Genomic DNA, 24,572 nt, shown 5'->3' with positions numbered 1-24,572 from the left:
TCATAAGTCACTTTTTTCAGTGCTGTTGTAACTTCGAACAGTCACTAAGTGAAATGTTGTAAGTCAAGGACTACCTGTACTTTATCATTTTTTTCCTCTTTTTTTTGGTCACGTTTTTGACACCTTGCTGGGCGACTGGTGGTACTCGGAGAGTGCCTTATCCTAAAAGTGGTACAATGGGTGAAAAGGTTGAAAAGCCCTGTAATAGACATCACCACTAGATGGATTCATAACTGGCTGACCAAACTCACCCAGTGTTGTGATTCAGGGTCAGCCTGTGGGTTCGGCAGTTGGGTCGGACGACTCAGAGGAGGAGGAGGAGGAGGGGGGTGTTGAAGAGCTTGCTGAGGGGATTGGACAGCTTGATGAGAGCCCTCAGCCAGGCCTCTCTCACCTGGTCACGACGCAGACCCAGCTGTGTGAGCCTGACAGCATGGATGAAGATGACCCACAGCTGGCCCTGTTCAAGGACGCCCGACGCAGGAGGCAGTCAATCAGGAGTAAACAGAGGAAGGCAATGGGGCTCCTCGGAAGGAGGCAGAGAGAAGCCACGCCCTGAACTGTATTTAAGGGGGAATGCGTGGGAGGGCTGGTTTGCTGAAGGCAACCGCTTGAAAAGCTCCTGTTTCTTGGTTCGTGTTTTGTTCTATTTGTTTTTGTAGCAATAAATTTGGCAGGCGTAATTCCAGCCTCTTGCTGGAATTACGTAATAGGGGTTGTCCCTGCCTTTTCTGCAGGGCCGGTAGCAGGCTGGTACAGAACACCCAGCATGTACAGTAGTCCTCAATGGAACTACATCAACATGGGGGGAAGCATGTAGTGGGGTACCCATGATTCTGTCTTAAGCCCGGTACTGTTCAACATTTTCAAAAATGATTTAGATAAGGGTTTAGAAGGAAAACTCATCAAATTTGCAGACAATACCAAGCTGGGGAGAATAACCAACACTTTAGAAAACAGGCTTAAGATCTAGAAGAATCTTGACAGACTTGAACACTGGGCCCTATCCAACAAAATGCAACTCAGTGATGAGAAAACTAAGGATTTACCATTTGGCAAGAAAACACAAATGCACAGGTATAGAATAGGTCAGACATGTCAAACCCGCGACGTCACATGACATTGCGCAACGTATCGGGATGGTTTTGCCATTGCCGGCAATGGGGTGGGCGTGGCTTCTGGATTGATAGAAGGTACCATAAAACCCCTATTTTCAATAATTACCCTTGTAGTTCTGATGCAAGAGATATAGGTCCATACTTTTATTATAGGCCCAAACGTGCCTACCCACAGCTACTTACAACTGGGATTTGAAGTTCTGACAGCCGGACCCTCACCCCCGTGGTTCTATGGTCATATTTTGGGTGCTTGGCACCTGCTCCACATTTATGGCCATCCACGCAGTTTCTTAGTAACAGAATGGAAGTGATTTGCCTCTGCCTTAATCTGTCACATTTTCTCCACCTCCCTATTTAGGTACAGTTCTGAAATCCCTTTATAGTTCTGCTCAGTGTTGTAACCTTATTTGATCTTCTTATCTAGCAAGCTGAGAGAAAGACACTTTTGATTTTTATCACCCTGAATAAAGAATTATTTTTTCATCTTCAAACTTAGCCAGCTCAGTGCTTACCCTAAAGTCAAATTTATTTATGAACAAGTGAAAAAAACCATTAAATTGGAACTGAGAATCAAATTAAGGACAAGTTACATTTTTGCTAGGAGTTCATCAATTTCATGTCTGAGTTCTTCAAAAATTCCTGGGTCAATGCATTCAGTACTTATTGGCTTGTTTCTGTGTAATCTGCCATGATAACATAGAATATACCCAAAATATCCCACAAGTAAATCACATCAAGTCATAAAATTCATTAGGTACAAACCTATATTTATTTATTTATTTATTTAATTTATATACCGCCCTTCTCCCGGGGGACTCAGGGCGGTGAACAGGGCAATACATAAAAACTAGATACAAAAATTAAAATTATTAAAACATGATTAAACAATGCCCATAAATTAATACAAATTTAAAATTAAAGTCATTTATAAAAATCCCACCCCATCCCATCAGGCCAGGCCAGCTTGTTTAAAGAGATGGGTTTTAAGATCGCGCTGGAAGGAGCGGAGATCGGGCGCCATCCGGAGCTCAACCGGAAGATGGTTCCATAAATCCGGTGCACCCACAGAGAACGCTCTCCCCCTGGGGGCCACCAGTCGGCATTCTTTGACTGGTGGCACCCTGAGGAGGCCCTCTCTGTGGGAGCGTACTGGGCGGAGGGAAGTTGACGCCGGCTGCAGGTGCTCCCCAAGGTATTCTGGACCCATGCCATGAAGGGCTTTGTAGGTCATTACCAACACCTTGAACCTCACCCGGAAGACAACTGGCAACCAATGCAGCTCGTGGAGCAAAGGTGTGACATGGGAGTATCGGGAAACTCCCAGTACAACTCTCGTGGCTGCATTCTGTACCAGTTGGAGCCTCCGAGTGGTCTTCAAGGGTAGCCCCATGTAGAGAGCGTTGCAGTAATCAAGACGAGAGGTCACGAGCGCATGAGTGACCGTACGTAAGGCATCCCGGTCTAGATAGATATATAGATTAGGCAAAATTTCTAAACCTGGGAAAGTGATATTGGAAAAGAATCACATATATACCAAATTTGTAATATGAAATCTTTGCTTATCCCAACTCTAACTATAAATATACGTATTCAGTTGTAGCATTTTCAGAAACAAATATTCATCCCCTTTCAGTATGATAGACTTCCTTTTTATAAAATTCCTTACAGCTTTATTCTTTTATGAAGAGCATCTCATTTAAAAACAGTGCTGGAGAGGAAGTATATTTTAACACCAATGGAGAAATGGCAACTGGGTTTGACATAATTAACTGGCTTGCTTTTCCAAACCAATCCATCATTAGAATAAAAGTTGGAAGAATGGATCCCCTAGCTTCACCAGGCAAAGAGGTCAATATTACCAAGGAGATCATTGTATGGCAAGGACAATTTAACCAGGTGAGGATAAATTGAATGAGAAAAAGTCTCCCTTCCCCCCCCCATCAATCCCTGCAGTTTTTCAGAAGTGGTGTGCCATCATCTTCTTCCTAAGGCTGAGAAACAGTGACTATCCAAGATCATCCAGATGGCTTTGTGCCTAAGGCAGAGCTAGAACATAGTCTTCCTGATGCCTTAATGACTACACCAAAGTGAGACTCAATCCAGTATTATTTTTCAGAGAAGTGAGACTATTTGTTTGACTGTTTAATTGAAAATTGTGACATAGTTTATAGCTCCCAGCAGCTTATAGTAAGTTTTATCAGAACATTCCCACAGAAATTTCTGAATCTAAAGATTCAAATGTTTCTTCTAAATAAGACCATTGTTCTCTGTAAATAACAGAAGGGCATCATTTTCCTGTTCTTTCTGAAAGCCAGTTTGGTCTAGTGCAGGGGTCAGCAACCTGAAACAGTGAAAGAGCCACTCGGAACCGGTTCCCTCACAAAAGGAAAAACTGGGAGCCGCAAAAAATGTGTACACATGCGTGTACCTACCCTGCATATTTGAATTGATTGGTTAAACTTTTTTAGTCCCACTTTTTTTTTTTGGACTGCACATGGCAGAGGACTGGGAGCCACAGGAGATGGCTGAAAGAGCCGCGGGTTGCAGACCTGTGGTCTAGTGGTTAAGGTACAATGCTAGAAAGGGGAGACTATGAGTTCAAGACCCCCTTAGCCATGAAAGCCAAATGGGTGAATTTGGGCTAGTCACTTTCCCTCTCAGTCCAAACAACTTCACAGGTTTGTTGTGGGGAAAATAGAGGAGAAAGGTGTATTGGATATGTTTACCACCTTGGGTTATTTATAAAAAGAATATAGGTGGGATACAAATAAAAAATAAAGTTTGAGTGCATCCAGTGTTGTTGTTTTTTTTTTGTAAAAGAAAAAGGTGCCGGAACTCACACGTGTCACACAACCGGCCTTGCCTACCTTACAAGGTTCCATCCAAAAAAGGTGCTGGAACTCTGTTCTGAGCGTTCTATGAGAAAAAAAGCCCTGAGTGCATCTCATTGTCTGCAGGGGTATGTCTCCCACTATTCTTTTGGAGGAAACTCTCTCCAGTACATTCTGTCTAATAAATCACTTCAGTGAGCCTTGTTTGCTTTGTGTCCTGTGTTTTGACTCTAATTATCCATGTTCATCTTGCCTTCATCATAGGTCAAACAACTTAGGAAAGCATTGATCCTGATATAGAAGTTTGGATCACGCCTGGGCATTTAACAATTATACAGTTTTATTCAACTGAAAGGTCAAATATTATCAAATGAAATTTGATTACAACAATGAAGTGATAATCAAAAAAGAACTGATCAACAAGCTTGAATTATTAAAAAATAAATATGGTAGTAGAAAAGTATTTTCAAAACTTAGGGATTCTTTAAATTACATTTTGATTTCACAGTTCTTTTAAGAAGGTCATGTTAGTCTATAGAAACATCACTATTTTTTACCACTACAAAATGCTGTGGTTTAACAAGTAAGGATGTATAAAATGGTCAGGGTCTCCTAATAATTTTCATAGATGAGTAAGGATTTATATACTGATCTCACAATATGTCTTGAATGACTTACTCCCTGATTAACTTTGGAGTTTGTCATTATGATAATTACATGTGTAGTGGAGTTGGGGTGAGAATGGGGCCAGCTGAGAGGCTTTGCAAGAGCCCTGCCAATTAGGAAGGAAGATGAGGAGCTCCGGCCGTTGCCATGGGGTCTGGCAGCAGGGCGTGGCTCAGAGGAGGGAAGAAAAAGGAGGAGGAAAAAGCTGATATAAGAAAAGAAAAGAGAAGACTTGGTGGAGTTTGCCATTCTGAGCCAGCTGATCGAAGAGAGAGTAAGAAGCTGGGGTTTTCACATTTGCTTTTTTTTTTGCTTTGTTACAGGCAAGCCAGATGAAATGGGGAGGGATAGAGAGTGAGAGTAGTTGCTGGAACTGTTTGCCTGAAGCAGGCCAGGGAGAGAGAGAGAGAGAGAGAGAGAGAGAGAGAGAGAGAGAGAGAGAGAGAGAGAGAGAGAGAGAGAGAGAGAGGCTGGTTGGAGCTGTTTGTTTGAAGCAGGCCAGGCAGAGAGAGAGAGAGAATGAGGGGTGGGGAAAGGTGAAATTTTATTGTTTCTTTCTCTTTTGTTGTGGGCAGGGCAGACAAAGAGAGGGAGAGAGGGTAATTTGGAGAGTTTTAATTCCTTTGCCTTGTTGGAGTAAGATAGGCAGAGGGAGAGTTAGGGAAAAGTTTGACATACGTCTTTTAGTGGGAGTTAAGGGTTTTTTTCTTTATAAGATCAGCTGGGAGAGATAAAAAGGGATTACATGGAGTGAGGTCAGAGAGGGTGAGGAGAGCAGATAAGGGAGACCTCTGCCAGTGCCAGAGATTGGTTGCCATCGTTCTAGGTAAGTTGTTGTCATCAAAGACTGATTAACATCATCCTGGGCAAGTTGTTGCCACTAGAGACTGGCTGCCATTGTTTTAGGCAAGTTGTTGTCACCAGAGACTTACCAACATCGTTCTGGGCAAGTTGTTGTCATTAGAGTTTGACTACCATCTTCCCTGTAAGTTCTTATTGTCTGAGATAAATCACCATCATCCCAAATGAGTCACCTTCGAAAGAGAGCGACCATCACCACCCCATGTGCGTGGCTGCCAATCGTGACTGAATACCATCATGTTATGTGCCCTGTTAGGCAGAGGCACCAACATGAGAGACCTCTGGGCTGGTGGCTACTTGGAGGGGAGGTCAGGAGGGCCCAGACTTAAGTGGTCCCTAAGGGGGTGGTGCTACACTTGTGTTTCTAAATAGTCTGAATATGCCTACAACTATTCATGCAATTAATGGAAGGAGTTTTACTATGAATATTCCAGAAAACCTGTACTGTGTATTTAAACAATACACAGTCAATTGGAATCTGAAGTATGAATTGATGAATATACCAATGATATTGGTACCAATGATCTCTGATATTTAAGGTTGATTCAGCTGAGAATAAATGGCAGAACCAAGGTTACCAATAAATGGCATGATTAAAGAGATATATTTTTAAGGAGTAGCAATGTATCTGGAATCTACTGCTTTTATTGATGCTACATAGCAAGTAACCAATGGAAGATGTTTTTCTAGGAAGCTAGACTAGCATGTGATGATTGCAAAGTTGTAGCTTTCCCGTTTTAGTTTTAATAACAAACATTTTTAATGAATGCTTCCAAATACAAAGTAACGTTTATAAAATTGCTTCAAACATTTGACAAAATATGATGATCCATTCACCAGTATACAATATTGACTGTTACTACCTCTTTCTGACTATATTTTTACCTAATCACACATATACCATACTTAAAACATTTTTATCCATATTTTGATTTCTAGAATTTTTAAATTTCTTCTATTCTCCTTTTTTTCTAAATCACCATGAAATAGTAGAAGAGATAAATACTGGTTATCAGTGGAAAATCTATATTTGGAGAAACACTCCCGTTAAAGTAAAATATGCAAGGAACAATAATAAGGAAATTGAAATTAATAACAAAAATATTTTTAAAATGTTCTGGTTTGTAAACCTTCTTAAAAGAAATATTATTGATTGACCTGAAAGAAAATACATCACACACTTTCTTTCACTGATCTTAATTCAAGGCATACAGTACTAAGTATTTGCAAACTGTTTAAGTGTCTTAATTTTTAAGGTCTTGCCCCTTGCTGTTTGCAATGGTAAATGCCACGCTGGATATAGCCGGAAAAAGAAAGAAGGACAGCCATTTTGTTGCTATGATTGTATCCAGTGCCCAACAGAGAAGATATCACAGGAAAAAGGTAAGAGGCAGTGAAATGGTGTCTGCAATCCTACTTTGTAAAACTCTAACATGAAAACTTTCACTAAGCAGCCAGGCTCCTCCTAAGAAAGAAAAATAAGGGCTTCTGGTCTGTGCTCACGGTGCTGGCGGATGTGCGCAGAGAGCTCTTCTCCCCGCCACCTGGTTTTCCTCCGTTGGGAGACTTTGAAAACGGTCGAAATTCGCCCCTGTGAACTGTGAGGAGGCCCTCTGACTGATCAAAGAGGGGCGGCAGCCTCTCTGTTTGATCCGGAGCAGCTCCTTTGGACTGATGAGGAAAAGATCAGCCATTAACATGGCTGACCATCAAGCTGTACCAGCCAAAAGCCAAAAGCACTAACAAGCACGATGAAAGCAATGCAGAGGAATTGGGTGAGACCCTACCTTTCTTTTTTCCCCAACTATTTTCCTGTTGGAGCGTTTTGAAAATCTCTTTCTCCCCCCCCCCCTTTTGGAATAGCGGCGTCTGCATACTTGGGGATTTAAAGAGAAGAGGAGAGGAGAGGAGAGGAGAGGAGAGGAGAGGAGAGGAGAGGAGAGGAGAGGAGAGGAGAAATATAACTAAAATTAAATAACTCAAAATTGGACTTCCTCTTTTTGGACATTTGAGGTCCCAAAAAGTTCTTATTTCTATGGGGACCTACTACCCTATCTACTTGTTAAGCTGAAAAAAGAAAAAAAGGAAAAAAAGGAAAACTCTAAACCAGACATGTCAAACTCGTGATGTCACGTGACGTTGCGCGACGTATCGGAACTTTTTCCCATTGCCGGCAATGGCATGGGTGCGGCTTCTCCATGCAGCTCCAGCCTGCGGGCCAGACGTTTGACACCCCTGATCTAAACTGATAAAAGATTAACTGGAGCTTGGAAAAAGGATTTTATATGCTACTAAGGACATCTTGTGGCGGAGCCTGGTACAGCAAGGAAATTTATTTTCTATTGTGAGACCTGGCTACAGTCTAGCTGTCCTTGGCATTATCTAAAAAAGATAAGAATTTGAAACAGCTGGCAGAGAAAACAACTCCCAGGAATAATGGAGGTGGACATTCACTGACTTTTATTAAAAATAGCCTCTGTGCTGAACCAGTATATATGGCTTGGGTCCAGACTATCTAAGGGAACACCTGCTGCTGGCATCATCTTCCCATTGTCCTGTGTGCTCCCACAGGGAGGGCCTTCTCAGGGTACCCCCGGTTAATGAATGCTGGTGGGTTATTCCCAGGGGAAGGGCATTCTCTGTGGGTGTGCCTGCCCTATGGAACCAACTACCTATGGAACTTAGGACTGCCCCCGACCTTCACTTATTTCGCCGGGACCTGAAAACTTGGCTCTTTGAGCTGTTTGGCCCAGACTGAGGGGTTTTTAATTTTAATTGGATTTTAGATTTACTTTTGGGGCTTGAATTTAATTGTTTTAATTGATCTTAATTTTTGTATTTCATGGTTTTAACTGCCCTGTAAACTGCCCTGAGTCCTACGGGAATAGGGCGGTATACAAATTCAATAAATAAATAAATAAATAAATAATAATAATAATAATAATAATAATAATAATAATAATAATAATAATAATAATAATAATAATAATAATATATTCAGCTGCTCCATTTCCCATTTGGAAATGTGCTAAAAGAGTTAACTTGCCTGCTAAGGAAGCCTGTGATTGTGTTCCAAGCCACACCCCTCCTTTTCTCTTTCCTTTCATATGGAGACCAGCTTGAAAAGCCTTTTTAATTCTTACTGCCTCATTTGCCATTGAGTTTCTAGCCAGCACTCAGCATTTTAAAGTGATTTGGAGAATTGCCCCCTTTTCTTTCCTCTGCCAAGAAAAACCAACACATTTGAACTGCAAATAAGTTTTCTACTTCCTCAGAGAGATCTGCTTTGAATGTTTACAAGTGTTTCCAAAGAACAGGTGTGTGTATCTGTATATCAGCTTGCAATCTGCAAAGAGAGACTGTTTGTTTGCAACCTCCAAGACTTTGTGTAATCAAATGCAGGGAATAATTGCTCTCTGAAGAAAGCCTCCATGTGTGATCAAATTCCCCTGCCTGCCTTCTCCAAAAGGAAACTGCTTTCCCCCAAAATTGATTGGGAAGATCAGAGATATCACCCTCTGTTGCAAACCCAATTTGTGTTTAAAGCAGTATTTTTACTCAAAGGAGAAAAGTGTGTTAGTTTGCTAAAGTCCTTTTGTTTAAAAGACTACTGAGAGTAGGTAGCCTAACCCCTCCTGTTTGCTTAATTCAGCATAGTTCAAAGCAAGCATTCCTCTTTCTCCAGCCTCTCTGGCTCAGCCATAAAAGATCAATAAAACAATTAATTGCCTTGGTAACAGCAACTGGTGGGAGAAAGCCACTGCTAGCCTCTACACCACCCCTCCCTTTGGAATTAATGGAATGTAGTGAGACAAGACAGCCCTAGTTTCAAAGCAGGCAGCGACCCCTGGCGACCTCTGGTGGAAAGTGCTTGAATTACAAGCATTTAACATCAAACTGCTTGTGGCCCTGGAACATCATAAGAAGCCCATACGTGGCGGCCTCTAGTGGCAACCTGCAAACAATAAGTCTACATTTATGTTACCTGCAACTGAAGCCTAAAGCAAAGCAACCCTACCCAATCCCCGCTAGTTCTAAACAAAGGAACAAGGAGCAAATTAACTTTTGTTAAAGGCACAGTTTCACAGCCTATGGTTGAAGTTCTTAACATGGACAGGCAGTCCCTTAGGAGTTCCAGACCGGCTTACAATTTGTGGTCCTAAGAAAAAAAAAATTGGCTGACCTTGTGTCCAAGTGAAGGCTAGGGGCAATAACAGGCTAGCATTTGCTCATGCAAAACAGCACACCCTCCAGTGGCTGATCTGCAAATAACAGGCTTGCTTCCAAACAGTGACCCCTAGTGGTCAAAGGGTGAACTTTGCTGAAGTACCCACTCACACAAGCAGCACCCCGGCGGCTGCTCTGCAAATAAAAGGCTTGTCTCCAGACACATAACCAGTGCTCCCTAGAAGTCAAAAAGTGAACTTCGCTGAAGTTGCCACTCACATAAATGGTGCCACCCTAGTGGCCAAAGGGTGAACTTTCCTGAAGTCTCTAAACACACATAAGGTGTTCCCTGGTGGTCAAAGAGCAAAGCTCACTGAATTAATTAAAAATAGCTAGGAAGTTTTTTGAACCTGTCCTAGCCATGACATAGTGTCCTATTAGTTCAGAAGAGCTGGTTCAAACAACCCACCTTGATTTGTACACAGAAGCTGACGTCCAAGCTTCGGTGAAGCCAAAGACATCCCAGAAACCCTGTGACCTGAGGCAACAAAGAAAGCCTACAGGAGTCATGCAGCTGAATTTGATGGAGAAAAGGGATGGGTTCTATAAATGCCACAAAAGAAACTGAGAGAAATTACAGGAACTCTGCCGAGTGCCTAAAGAGAAGCTTTCCCTGGAACACATTCTTTCAGCAGAGGAGTTTTTCTTCAAATGGAAAGAATGCAAACATTGTCTTGAAAAGGTCCAGTTGAAGCTAGGGGATCCAACACTCGAAAAGGAAATGCAACAACTCAGGTTAGACAACAAGGAACACAAGCATTTCTTAGAAAGTAAAGGATGCCTCCCTGAGGTCAAATTTCACATGAAAAAGACACCAATCGAGAAGGCCACATCTGAAGTGTCCCGTCATTTGCATACATCATCCCAGTGATCACACATGGCTCCCTCTCACACCTCTAACAAGGCTTCACCCTCTCGTCATACCCCACCATGATCTCTGGCGGGTTCCAGCATGTCACCACAACCTTCCATTTCAGGGGCCTCCCGTCACTCCAAGGCGTCTTCTTGCCACAGCCATTGTTCCCGAGCCTCCAGGGCAGAGAGCTTTGCTGCCCAAGGTGCCCAAGCAACAATCGAAGTCAAAGTGGCCAATGCAGCTCTTCGCATGACAGAAGCGGAGCAACTGCAAAGGGATGAATTAGCCAAACTGGAAGAAGCTGCACAGATGGAGGCCAGATGAGAGGCGGAAGCAGCCAATCGAAAAGCTGAAGCTGCTCAGATGGACGCCAGACGAAAGCGAGTCCAAGCCAAGCTTGACCTTTTTCAGCACCAGTGGGAAGCATCAGCAAGAGCAGAAGCCTTTCAGAAGGTAGTTCAGGGGGCTGCCTTCATGCACAATTTGGAAAGGCTAGAAGTTGTAAGCCCACAAGAGCATGTGCAGGCCTACGTTGACAACCAGAGCACGAGTTGACAGGACCAGGCAGGAGAGCTGCAGTTACCCGCAAATCCCCCAAGACCAAGAGGGAAGGATGGAGAATCTCCACAACCAGGTGTGGTAACCAGACAGGTCCATCTGCATCATTGACGACTCCACAGCAAGAAGAACAACTGCTACAGGACGAGATTACCAGGGCTCAGGCCAGGCTAGTGTCAAAGGTAAACAGCATCCCAAGGCGCCACCTACACGCCCAACCATGGAGGAGAATCTCGACCACCAGATGTGCCTACTGGCCAGGGAGATGGCAATGCACCACCTGAATGACGAGATCCTCCCCAACAAGTAAAGGCAGAGGAATTCAGGCCAAACCCTCAAGGCCCCTTGTATGCGCCATGGCAAGTTACCCTCAGCAGACAACATGCTGAAGAAAATCACTTGCCAGCCCTGGCATATGGCCCCACTTTCGGGAGCAGTGCACCAATTCCACCCAGTTATACCCCCTACGCAGCACCAACGTATCCTCAAATACCCTCCAGAGGAAGGCTAAACTTGGCATCCAAGTTAGGTATACAAAGGTATACAGAAAGGTATACAGAAATTCTCTGATTAACTGGGGAAGGAATACATATTGTGGAAATATGAGTTCAAGCAAGCCCTCCATGGCAAAAGGCTATCGTCAGGCAACAAGCTCAGGCTCATGACGGCATGGCTGGGAGCAGCATCTGCAGAGATAGTAAAGAACACGAAAATAGCTCACTTAATCAACCCAGTTATCACGCTTCAGCAAGCCTGGGAAAAGCTCAAGAAGCGGTATGGCAAACCCGCACAGATAGAGGCTTTGCTCCTGGACCGCATTTACACAAATTCCCCAACATCAATATCAATAACCCTAAGCAGTTGTTGGACTTGGCCAATTCACTCACAATGCTAAAATCAGTAAGAAGCGAGCCCAACATGCCGAGGCTTGACTGCCTCGATCAGTTCGAGAAGCAGAAGCTCATCACCAAAAAACTACCAAGGGAGTTGAGAAATAAATGGGTCGATATAGCTGAAGTTTATAGGAAACAGAATCCTGAAGCCCCCCCTTTTGCTGTTCTTGCAGAATTTGTAGCCGCTGAAGCAGAATGGTCCACCAACACCTTCAACCACGATGACAAAGATAATTCATCTCCAGCGGACAAACGGACCAGCCAGAACTCTGGCGCTTCCAAGGGCCCATTCCAAACCACGAGGGGCAAAACCCAGATTTCTGTGCACAAGACAGAGGTCACAACCTGGCCAAAGAAGACTTCAGACAAGCGTCTGCAGAGGACAACTCAACCTGGACCTCAACAATCAGATAAAGGCCTGACTTGTCCACTTCATAAATCTTCACATTCTCTAAACAGATGTAGAGAATTCGAAAGGAAATCCATGGATGAACTAAAGGCCCTGCTCAAAAAGCACAGGATATGCTTCAAGTGCTGTGAGTCTACCAACCACATAGCCAAAGATTGCACAGCTAAGGTGAAATGCCACCTGTGCAACAGTAACAAGCACCCGGGGGCCTTGCACCTAGACTTTAAGCAGCCACAGCAAGTGACCTCAACCACTTCTACGTCAAAGGAGTATCAATGTGACTCCAAAGAGCACCCAGAAACGATCAATGTCCACTGCATGGCAATATGTGGAGACTCACTGCGCCCTCGTTCATGCGCTCACATCTGTCTGGCTAAAGTCTACCCAGACGGATGCCCAGAAGAAGCCATAAAGATGTATGTGGCAATAGATACACAAAGCACTAACATAGTTCCTAATTCCTAAACTAGATATAAAATGGAGCAGCTGAATATATACTGGTCCAGCACAGCCTCCACTAAAGAGGCTGTAAACACTTTAGAAATGGAGGAATACTATCCACAACTTAATTATAAACTTACACTTGAAACAATCCTTGAAATTACTGAACAGATGAAAGCTAGACTAAAAAACAAAGGTGCCAGCCTAAATTTACAAAATGAAGCCCTGATTCCAACTAATGAATCTACAATCCAAAAAGCAACAGAAGAGGAAGAAATTAATACCAAGACAGAGGACTTTAAAGAACAACAAGTACAATTGATTGGTACTTTGATAGCCAAACCTTGATCTCAGCTATAGAACCTGCAACTCAAAAAACAACACAAACTGGAGAAAACAGCATTAAGATGGAGAGCTCTAAAGACTTACAACTACAACTTATTGAAAACTTAGACAACCATACAACAACTACAACACTGGACATGACCTGTCACCTAAGCCAGATGAAACCGGAAGAAAAAGAAAACCAGACTGAACTGATAACAAATATACACGAAAATTTGAACTATTAGAGCAACAAATTAATGACTACAGAGGGGCCAGTTCCTTTCAAAAATTGACAACTGGATGGTCTCCCTTGATTCAAATAACATGTAGGAAAGAAGGGAGATACATTTGAGGATTTAAAGGCACTGGTATGGAAGCCTATCTGGCATAAAAAGAAAGCCAGAGTTAGATTTTTTTAAAAAATGGTTTTATTTTTATTTCTATTTTTTTTATTTTATTTCTTTTTCTATCTATAATGGAGAAGCCTACAATTTCATTTAATGGGACAAGGGGTGACTTTAAAAGATCTTATTTGATTTAATATTTAGTATTTAGACCTGTAATGGAAATTAAAATTGCCTATTAGAATATAGTTTTGAATTATAATATGGAAGTTGGATTGAGATAATAAACGATACTTTATTAGTAAGTGATGAGGTACTAAGATGACAAATAGAATATATTTGTGAAATGTATTTGTGAACTAAAACAAGAATGTATCTAACTATGTAATATGTGTATTTTAGATATGACAACTATTATCTAATGAAATAGGGGAAATTGGGGTCACCCGAAACTTAAATACTATGGATCTTAAAAGCTAAATTGGAGCACTGTAATTGAAAATGGGTAAAATTTTAAAAAGCAGGACGTGATAACTATAACTAAAAATATATTGATAAATATCTTAACTGATTGTTCTATAACTAGAAATGTATTAACTTGACTGTGACATAGTAATTATGGGAAACAGAGAGGAAATTTTTAGATGATTTAACCTGAGATAGGCACAAATGATTTTGTTACTGGACTATTGCTTACCCAATCACCACGTTGCTTTATAAACATTTTTATATTTTGATGTAAAGTTGGAAAACTAATAAAACTTTTTTAAAAAAAGAAAGAAAGAAAAATAAGAATGTTTGATGAACTGTTTTTCTTCTTTTATGACACTTTCTACTCTTAATGCCAATTCTATTCTCAATTTATGTTTAATCTTTTGCATGTTTATTTATTATTGGCAAAAAAATGCTTGACCACATAATGACACTTAGCAACTTGCAATAATAGTAATTTAAAAATTATAAATGAAGCAGAAGATGTTCAACCAACCAACCAACCTGGGGCTTCCGGTTGAACCAACCAAGCCAAAACCATGCAGAGAAACATGGGTGAGTGTGAGTCTCTGTGTCTGTGTCTGTGTGTTTATGTAGAGGTTATGTGGCCACAGAAGTACATGAATATCTAGTGGCATCTAATTTGCAGGCTTGGGTATTTCTTTAATAAGAATTAATTTATTGAAATAATGAAATTATCACCAGGCACAGTGTTTTGCCTGAGATTAAATTCATTACAATTAGTGGTAATTTTGATACATCCAAGTAGTTTGAAGCATTTAAAAAGGAATGAAGGCAGAAGGATAAAAGTTCACTTTTCCATTTCCATTCTAGCTATTTAGCCAGTCTCCATGTGATATATTTGACAAACAGCAATGGCTTCTATTCTATTTTTCAGATTCAGATGATTGTTACAGTTGCCCAGAAGATCAATACGCAAATAAAGGCAGAAATCTATGTCTTCCAAAGATCCCAAATTTTCTTTCCCATCATGAACCTTTGGGAATCATTTTAGTTTCTTTGTCTCTGTTTTTTTCTCTGATCACAGTTTTTGTGCTAGGAATCTTTATTAAGCACAGAAATACTCACATTGTCAAAACAAACAACCGGGACCTCACATACTCTCTGCTCATCTGCCTCTTTCTCTGCTTCCTTTGCCCCCTCCTATTCATTGGCCAACCACATGCTGTCACCTGCTACCTCCAACAAACATCTTTTGGAATCGTCTTCTGCATGGCTGTTTCTTTGATACTGGCAAAAACTATCACAGTGGTTGTAGCTTTCTTGGCCATCAAGCCAGGAAGTAGAATAAGGAAATGGGTGGGCAAAAGATTGGCCCATTCCATAGTTATTTTCTGTTCTCTAATTCAAGCAATGCTTTGTTCTGTCTGGCTCTGTGTTGCTCCCCCATTTCCAGACCAGGACATTCATTCTTTGATTGAGGAATCTGTTCTGGAGTGTAATGAAGGATCTCCCGTTCTGTTTTACTGTGTTTTGGGCTACTTGGGATTTTTGGCTTTCATTAGTTTCCTTGTGGCTTTCCTTGCTAGAAGCTTGCCCAGCACTTTCAATGAAGCCAAATTCATCACTTTCAGCTTGCTGGTGTTTTGCACTGTATGGATCTGTTTTGTCCCCAGCTACCTGAGCACCAAGGGTAAATACATGATAGCTGTGGAAGTCTCCTCCATTTTGACTTCCAGTGCTGGATTACTTATTTGCATATTTTGTCCAAAATTGTATATAATTATTATCAGGCCTGAATTAAACTGTAAGAAGCAACTAATAAAGTAAATAAATATGTAATAAAAGGGCAAAATATATAGGCCCAAAGAAGTGCTTTTAATCAGGTTTATTTATATAGTTACATAAGTTTTTTTCTGCTATTACAACCACTTAAAACCCCCCAAAAGGGAGTTTAAAAATATAGCAATGTCTCAAACTGGTATTTCAAATATTCCTTCATTATTTCTGCCTTTTAGAAGAAATAATTGGTTGCCAAAGAAAATGTTTCATAAATAGGCAAATAACTTCAAATTAGGAATGAGTTAAACAATAGGCTTTAGGTTTAAACACTTGGTACTTCATATATCTCACTGAAATCAAAGAGAAAATCTCTGATTAATTTAAGGTCCTTCTATTTCTAAATAAACTTTGTTTATAGGATCTAATCCAAGTATGTTTGCATGTAAAAAGGGAAGGGGCTTCAATTCCACAGTTGTGGATGCATCTTGATTTTTGAATCACCTGTGGATACATCATTCAATTTGCTACAGGACAGCATAGAGACTCAGTCAGTTTAATTTGCTTCTATATCCAACACAATGTGAAATATTCCTGATGTATGGTACAATGTAGCAAAGAACATATCACATCATGACATTATTGCAAATTCAACACAGATGACCCAAAAAGAAAAAAATATTCTGCATGCGCAGGTTCTTTGAGAAATTAATGACACAGGCTAAGGCTATTGTTGCAGGTGACAAATATGTTTTCTTCCATAGAGCCATAAAAACATGAATACTTTGGGGAGATAATTCTGAGATCAATAATTACTTCATATTAATATGGTCTGTTTGTTTCTGATTTTTTAAAGCTAAAATGTATTTCTGAAACTATCAGCTTTTGTGATCAGTCCACACCTCAATAGTTATTTCCCCCCTTCCAAGAAATGACACCATGTTAGCAATGCCCAACAAACTGCAAAAGCCTCTTTCTCCTAAATAGCCCACCTCCTCTCAGTGTCAGTTAATTTTCAGGAAGTTTAAACACAGGGTTGTAATTTTCCCTGTGGGTTTTTTCTAAGAGAATGGCACCCACGGCTACGTCGCTTGCATTGGCTTGAATGATGAATTCTTGTTCAGGGTCAGGGTGCTTAAGGATGGGTTCAACAGCAAAGAGTCTGTTTAGTTTTTCGAATGCAGCCTGGCACTTTAACAACCATTGCAATGGCTGACAAGGTCAGGGTCCCCCCCCCCCATTTTGAGTAAATCGGTGATTGGCATGGCTATCTTTGAGAAAGATGGAATAAATTGACAGTAAAAGTTGACAAAACTCAGCTTTGAAGCTGCTTACAAGTGCATGGGGGTTGCAATTGTAGCACCACTTTTACTTCAGTGGGTCCATCTCTATCCTCTCATTTGAAATCCGATACCCCAGATAATCAAGGCGCGTCTGGTAAAATTCACACTTTGACAACTTTGCACACAGTTTGGCTTTTAGCGATCTCTTTAGCACCTCACAGACCAAACTGATGTGTTCTTCCATGGTTTTGGTGTAAATAAGGATGTCATCAAGATAGAACAAAACCCCCTTCTATAAATGATCATGGAGCACTTGATTTATCAATTGCATAAACACAGCTGGGGTCCCCTGCAGTCGAAAAGGCATCATTTTAAATTGGAAACTCCCTAAAGGGCAATTAAAGACAGTTTTCCACTTGTCCCCCTCCTTAATCCAGATCCAGTAATAAGCCTCTCTTATATCCAGCTTGGTAAAAACTTCCTTTAGCCAGGTGGGCTAACATATCCTTCGTCAGGGAGAGGGGGTATATATTTTCTATACTGACCACATTTAACCCTTTAAAATTCATGTATAATCTAAGAGATCCATCTTTCTTTTCCTTGAAAAGCATGGGAGCAGCCATGCATGATTTGGCTGGCTGAATGAAACCACAAGCTAAGTTTTTATCAATCTACTCTCTCAGTTCTTTCATCTCCCTGGGCATCATAGAGTACATCCTTAGTTTAGGGAGCTTGGCACTGGGAAAAATTTCAATAGCACAGTCCATAGCTCAGTGTGGGGGGAATATGTCACATTCCTTTTCACTAAATGCTTCCACTAAATCACGGTACTCAGTGGGGACAAGTTGAATCCCCAGCAGCTTTTCAGCTACAGTCTTTAGGGTTTCATGGGGCTCCCCTTAAATCTCACTGATGGACAGTGTCTTTATTTTATCATCAGTGGCAGGTGAGAGGAGTCCTGTCCCCAATCTTAACTTCTGCATTCCCTTCTCCCACCAGATGTAGTGATGCCATTTATCAAGCCATGCTAGTCCCAAAATTACTGCTTCAGTCATCTTCAGAACCACCACAAAATGGATTATTTCCCAATGCTGACCCATTTCCAAATGCACAGGTTCTGTTATGTGTGCGGCAGGGATACTCCAATGAGGGAACCATCAGCTTGTTCAAACCTCATGGGTAGGAGCAGTAATTTGGCTTGGATGTCCAATTTGACTATGGTGGGTAGGTTAATTAAGCATTGAGTGCCCCCCGAGTCTATTAGGATGTTCAAGCTCATACGGGCTCTTGTTTTGAGCACTATTAGCCTAGCGGGAATGGCAAAGGAGGGAATGGGCTGGCTCACCATGGGGTCCTCCTTGCCTTTCTCATCACTGTCGGAAGGTGCCGGCAACTGCTATGGCTCGAATCATGTTTTGGCCTCAAGCTCAATGGGAGGGGACGCCTCAATGCTCGGGTCCTGACATGCCCAGTTTTACTTTTCTCTTCCCCTCTGGGAGCTTTTCACAGCTTTGCAGCAGTGACTGGCATGCTCCTGGGTTGAGGATTAGGAGCTGGGCACTCCACAGCATGGTGGCCCATCTGACTGCACCAGTAACACTTGAAAGGAGCCCTAGCTGGTGCTTAGGAGATGCTGGTGGCTACAGTGGCTTGGAAACATTGGCCAAACGGGCATTTCTCCTGGACACGTGGCAGCTTGGGCTCGGTGGTGCTTGACTTTCTTGAGCAGTCCAACTTGATGTCCAGCACCACTGCCATGCTGTACCACCCACGCAATAGGTTAGGGAAACCCCGAATGATACAGGCTTGAAGTAAGTCATGATCTAGCCCCTGCTTGAAGTAGTTGACCTGTGACCATTCTGGCCACTGCCCCAGATGATCAGCAACTCTCCTGAATTCATGAACATACTCCTTAGTGGAGCGACCTCTTTGCTTCAGGCAGTGGATCTCCTTTTCGGCCAGCAGAGCTTGGGATTCATCTTAAAAATGACTTCTCAGTTGCTCCATGAATAGGTTAATATTGTTCAATTCAGGAGCCCCTTCATCATGGAGGTTGGTCACCCAGTTGGCCACTTCCCCCTCTAAATTTGCCACCACAGCATTCACCATCATAGCCCCATCCAGGTAGGCATAAGTGTAGTGATCTAAATGAGCCCGCACATGGTTTAGGAAGGTTAGCTTCTTGGGGTCCCCATCAAAGGTGGGCTTGATTGGAGGTGGCTTGAACCTCAGCAGAGCTGCCTGCACCTGCTGCTGGGCTTGGGCAGGTTGTTGCTCCTGGGGACATGGCTAAACCACTCTCTGGACTTCTCTTGGGTGGGTTCTGGGACTGGCATCCCGAGGCCGCAGGAGCGGGCATGACTGGGATACAGGGATTGACATCACAGCTGGCTGGGGGATGGGTGAAGTACCATGGGCTCCCGCTGTCAGGCTGGGACTCTGGTGGGGGGGGAAGAGATGGGTAGTTCTTGGCTTTCCCCCCCCCCCATGGCACCCACCTCCTGGGTAACAGGAATCATATCCTTTTTACCTCCAGCTTGTTGAACTTCTTCAGCTGTTTGAGCAAGGGGCTGTGGACTGAAGACTGAAACCTACACTCTCCAGAGTCACCCCATCCCATCCACCCCCTTTCCTTTCTTGCTATCCACAGATGAAGAACCCTGGGATGGTAGTAATAGGAGCTCCTCTCCAGCAGTTACAGGAGTGCTCCTGTGCTGAGGGGCAGCCTCGGCTTCAGAGAGGGCAGCCAGGATCGTAGCTCCTTTCTGCAGTACCAGTTTCCCAGGTTGAATTAACTTGGCCTTTGGCCAAGCCCCTGCCAGTGATACCTCCTCGATGGCTGGAGTGCCAGCTTGTGCTCTGGCAGCTGGAGTTTCATTGCGGCTAGCAGAGGTTTCACTCTTCTCCTCCATTTCAAATCTTTGTCAAGTCTTTACCGCTCTCCCAAAAGTGAGTGGATAGGTGGTTGGGGTCCAGGACTCTGAGAAAACAAAGTTTCATGAGACTTGGTTTAATGTCATGGTTCCAACAGACAGAGACAAATAAAGCAGAACTATGAAGCTTGCAAATTCCTCAAAGAACATTTTTATTAATTACAAAGTATCGGCATGGTCAAGAGTGAAACCAAGTCTGGATACACAATTTTCCAATACAAAGTTAAATGGCTCACCCATAAAAGCTATGCAAGCAATTATATTCCCCAATATGGTTATTTGATGGGGGGTTTATGCAACGCCCAGTCCCTAATCTCGGGAACAAATGACCTTAGTTCCCACGGGACAAAAGATTATTTTCACTAGCGTTCTGCGTGGCAACCTAGAAAGAGAAGGAAAATAGCTGCAGCCATGCTCATTTGTAGATTTGACACCATCTTTGCTGATAGGCAGGCCTTCAGCTCGGTGGTGTAGGGTTCTGATAACACCCATTTTGTGTTCCTCTGGGTGAGAATCAAAATGTAAATATTGATCTGTGTGTGGGAGTTTTCTGTAAATTTCAATGTTAAGGCTTCTGTCATCCTAAATGTATACTCCACAGTCCAGGAAGGCTAGACTATTTTCCTTAACATCTTCACGTCTTCAAAGAAAAACAAGAAAGTCCAATTGTGTTGTGAAAAAAGCACCTTTGGGACAGTTAAGAAAAAAGTACTCAAAGGCTGGTCTCTTTCCACCCCTATGCTTTCCCCAGTGCCTAGCGCGTTCAGTAGATTTTTGTCTATGTAGAAATGTATTATCTCAAAATCATTGACAGTGCAGGGATATCAGATTTGTCAAGCAGAATCACACATACAATAATGAAGTTTCATCCAAGGTTACAATCCATTTATTATAAAAAAACTAAAAAATATATAAAAAATTAAAAATGGTCAAGATTACAAAAAAATTAAACTGTCTCATGAGATCTAAGGCATTTTTATTTAATTTTGGAGGTCTATCTACTGGTGATAAGCGAGATACATTCCAAAGAGCTGATCTGATAGGTAGATTATTTGTGTGGCGTTACCCCCTCAGAGGCCGCCAAAGCCTAGGCCCTCCCAGCCCCACTCCCCTCCGTCGAGCTCTGCAGCTGTGCTCCCTAGATGTTAGTAAAGTGTCTCTTCTAGCAGGAGCTCATGCGAAGTGAAGAGGTGCCAGACTCTTTTTGTCAAAAGGGGGCTTTCAGGAACAAAGATTGCCAGCCCCGATAGTCAATATGTCAATATGTGGTGTGTTTAACAGCCCCAGGCAGTCATAGCAGCAATAGTCAATGATTTCCCAGTGACTGTTTGGAAACAAGTGGGGTGGGGGGAAAGTCCCAGCTCCAGGCAACAATAGGAACATGAACAAAGATGGTCAATGTTCTGCAGTAACAGCTCGTCCCTCAGGGCAACTCCCCACAATGTCTAAAACTTGCACAAGCATCAATAGTCAAAGTTTGGATGGCTGCTAGTCTCCAAAGCAGCAACAACCAGCCTCTCCTTCTCTTCTGTTGTTGCTTGCAACCTCAGGTCTCGTCGGTGTCAAACCCCTCCCCACTGTCCTTTATTATTAAAATCTGAATTTAGCAACCCCAGCAACTTTCTCTCTCCTCACTCTCTCCCTTGCCTCCACTTGGGATATCCCCCTTGCAAAAGAAAGCAATAAAATTCCACCTTCCCACTCTCTCTCACTCTCCCTTTCCCCCCCTCCCCCCTTCTTCACAGAAAGGGACCAGCTTAAAACCTCCAACCCCTCTTTGACTTCACCTGGTCTCTCTCTGACAAACAGCAACAACTGCCTCCCCCACCCTCTTTCTTTCCTTCTTTTTCTTTCCTTCTGCCCGATCCACGCCTGCCGCACCCAAAACCGGCAACAGCTATCCAAGATTCCCTTTCCCCGGCCAGGCTCCTCCAAAGCCTTTCAGCCAGCCCCTCTACATTTGTAAAAAGTGATGGTGGTGATGCCTGTAATACAGATAACAGGATTTCATTTATTGAAAGCTATAAAATCAAATTAATATTTAATTTGTTATTTTCATTTTTCCTGGCTAAAGGTCCATCAGCATCATGTGCTTTACTTGAAACCACAGTTTTTTTCTCTCAGTAAAAATTGGCAGAACACCAAGTTTCATTCTGTTAATAAAAAAAAATAAAAAAATCAAAGATAGATAATTGTCGACAATTATTATTTCTATATTCAGAAAAAAGGAAAACTATTTCTTATTATTTTTCAGTTTTGTAAAATAAACAGTGTTACAAATTTAGAGCTGTGCAATCCTTTGGATTCAGTTTCCTCAAACTCTTGAAAATACAAACACACCTAAATGAATCCAGCCACCCACATAAATTCTAAGTTTGCTATTTCATATGAAATAAAATAACATACCCAATTTCTAAAACATTTTTTAATCCCATTTATATCCCGCCCTTCTCCGAAGACTCAGGGCGGCTTACAATCTAAAGCACAAATCAATGTGCTTAGCAATAGCCTTCATTCTATGTATATGCCTGCTTATTAGGGCTTTCGCCCCCCCCCCCAAGCGGCATTATTACAAAGTCAGCTTATTGCCCCCAACAATCTGGGTCCTCATTTTACCTACCTCGGAAGGATGGAAGGCTGAGTCAACCTTGAGCCGGGTGGGACTCGAACCTGCACTAATTTGCATTGGTAACATTTGAAACACAGGCCTATGGAATAAAGGCACAGATAAGTTAAGGAAAGACAAACAGCATAACAATCTTACTTTTTTCCTCTTCTTTCACTCTCCTAATTTTTAATAACTATTTGGTTTATTAAGTGGTTTAGATAAAGACTTTCTGTGTTACTGCATCTGTGTTACTTTTTACATCCTTTTTCCTCTTTAATTGATTGGAAATATATAAAAATGTTATTAAAAATGTTACTTTAGACATGGATTAATACCACACTATTTTGTGTATGGACTCAGGGACAAAGAACAAAGACAACTTGTTTAGTATGCTTCTTCTTGTTGCAATTGTATCATTTCATTTCTCTGCTGCAGTTTGTGTTCAAAAGCTTAGAAATGCAGAATCTGTAACATCCTGTTCCCCCAACTCCCCTCTTTGCTGAAGCTTTAGTTCTGTTCAGAGTTTGGGACTGGTTGCCAATGATTGTGTGTGTGCAAAACGAAAATAATGTAACTGACCTAACCTGATAACGTAACCAATGACAACAAGCTCTCCCTTCTCTGAAAGCTAAATGTATTATAAAACGAAGAACCTTAAGAAAATGATTTTGAATAGTTTTGCTTAGATTTGTAAATGTTTTCAAAAAGTTTGATGCTCTAATTTCAGTCTTTGTATACACACATATAATATATTCAGTACGTTAACTCAGAATATCTCATTACGTTTTTTTTTTCCTTTGTGAAGCTGCACTGAATGTCTTTATGAATGTTGATTCTGGATAGAATTGCAGATAAAGGTTTAGCCTGATTGTTCATGGATAGACGGTTATAGCAAAGTTGATAAGAAAGAGACGTGGTGGATGTTGAATGAGGAGAAGAGAATGTTAGGGGAGGCTGAGGGGGGGTGGGCTTTCCCTCCCTGTATTTCTGGGTTCTGCACCAGGCTAAGAAGGAGAAGAGACATGGATAGTTTTGGAAGTTGGAAAGAAAGATTAATAGTAAAAGGGAAAAAATTACTTACTGTAGGTAAAGTTGAGAGAAGAGAACGCACATGGGAGGCTGAAGGCAGATATAGGAAGGAAATGAATGTTGAAGAAGGGGAGGAGTTATGTGTTTTGTTTTTGGCTGATGTTGTGGATGGTACACAATGGCTGGATAGGTTGTGACATCTAGTGGTGAGGCCATTTCAATACAGGCCTCAACTCTGGAAAATTTGCCTTGTCCTGTTTGAAATTATAAATGGGAGAGTTGCACGAAGGTATTCAAGAATGTCAATGAAGAAGAGAAGACTGTTACTCAGTATTTGCATAATCTGGAGCAGGTTTTGTCTTCTATTCCAGTACAGGCCCAGCCTGCCCTACCACCTGTCTTTGACCATTGTTCCTGGAGCGTGGGTTCAGGTGAAAGAACTATCACCTATAAGTACCAGTCCTGAGTGGCCCCAACCATGCCAAGCCTTCTTGACCTCAACTACAGTGAGAGTTAAGGAATGAAAACATGAGCCCATGGAAAGTTCCATCATCATTCCCTCTCCAGTGACAAGCTCCGCAGCTGGACAGCCTGAAAATGAAATTTCGACATGCCTTGCCTGTTGAACTATTTTCATCTAACTAAGAGAAAAGCTTCAATGGATTGGACTACCCCGGAACTTGGGTTCGTAATATCTAGACTGTGTATTGCTACATTTTTGTTTGCTGCTGTTTCCCTCACACCTTTCTTCAGACCATGGGTCCAATACTTAAAGGAACAAAAGGGAGTTGTGTTCATAACAAGACTACGTATTCCACTTGTTATGCTTCTGTCAATACAGTAAAGCCCTACCAACAACTTCAAATGTGGACATATGGAGGGACACACAGACATTAACTCTTTTGAAAGAATAACACGAGACTTATGGACAAGTGCCAGAATCTCTTTTGATACAT

At 42.0% G+C, this 24,572-nt stretch overlaps 1 long non-coding RNA gene across 1 annotated transcript; it reads right to left on the bottom strand.

Moving 5' to 3' along the window:
* Window positions 1-21,929: 21,929 nt before the first annotated feature.
* On the bottom strand, window positions 21,930-23,731 carry LOC310648310. The gene is made up of 3 exons (XR_014494059.1): window positions 23,669-23,731; window positions 22,600-22,687; window positions 21,930-22,132 (listed from the first exon to the last, which is right to left on the bottom strand). It is a non-coding gene; the product is annotated as an uncharacterized lncRNA (long non-coding RNA).
* Between the last annotated feature and the right edge of the window lie 841 nt (window positions 23,732-24,572).

This window comes from Vipera ursinii (genome assembly GCF_947247035.1).
Source record: "Vipera ursinii genome assembly, chromosome: W".
NCBI classification, from domain to species: Eukaryota; Metazoa; Chordata; class Lepidosauria; order Squamata; family Viperidae; genus Vipera; species Vipera ursinii.
The sequence above is the reverse complement of the archived record's forward strand: the minus strand, read 5'-3'. Positions and strand labels throughout refer to the sequence as shown.